This window comes from Microtus ochrogaster, unplaced genomic scaffold (assembly GCF_000317375.1).
Source record: "Microtus ochrogaster isolate Prairie Vole_2 unplaced genomic scaffold, MicOch1.0 UNK35, whole genome shotgun sequence".
In the NCBI taxonomy this organism is placed as follows: Eukaryota; Metazoa; Chordata; class Mammalia; order Rodentia; family Cricetidae; genus Microtus; species Microtus ochrogaster.
The window spans coordinates 261187-261781 of record NW_004949133.1 but is presented as its reverse complement, the minus strand read 5'-3'; the positions used below and the strand labels follow the sequence as shown (position 1 = coordinate 261781).

General features: G+C 38.3%; 1 protein-coding gene across 5 annotated transcripts in view; it reads left to right on the top strand.

Moving 5' to 3' along the window:
* Kmo (kynurenine 3-monooxygenase) overlaps positions 1–595 on the top strand; it is a 35529-nt gene that overhangs the window by 16605 nt on the left and 18329 nt on the right. The gene's annotated exons all lie outside the window — the stretch shown is intronic.

Here is a 595-nt window from a genome sequence, read left to right as displayed (position 1 = left end):
AAGAAGTCAATCTTTTCTCTTTTTCTTATTTCTCTTTTTAGAAATATAATATTAATCTTAGTAGAAATATATTACCATTTTCACTAGATTATTTGGCAGTGGCAGATAGAGGAAGATGGTTCAGTTTCTTAGTTCTTTTTAATTCCTTTTTGTTTCTTGAGACACAGTCTTACTACATAACTCAAGCTGGCCTTGAACTCATGATCCTCCTGCCTCAGCTGTGACTTGGTTATAGGTTTGGACTACCATCACCAAGCTCAACTGGTTTTTCCATCACTTGGTATCCAAGTGTCCCAGCACTGGAAGTACCATGAATCAAAAGCCCAGAGGAGAAGGAGATAGGCATGCATAACGAGAAGCATTTTGTTAACGGTTGGCTATTTCCAGTCACAGATGGAGCTTTAAAGGCAGCTTTGAAGTTTGTGACAATTGTTTCTTTCCAAGGGCACAAACAGTCTCAGGGATGCTGGGGTTGGCGCAATGTCATGAGTAGAAAACTCTTGAAGTGACAACAGCTGTTTCTCATTTGTCTTTATTGTTAAAAGTTACACTAGACTATCCACAAACCATATTAAGAATAAGTATCTTTCTGGGC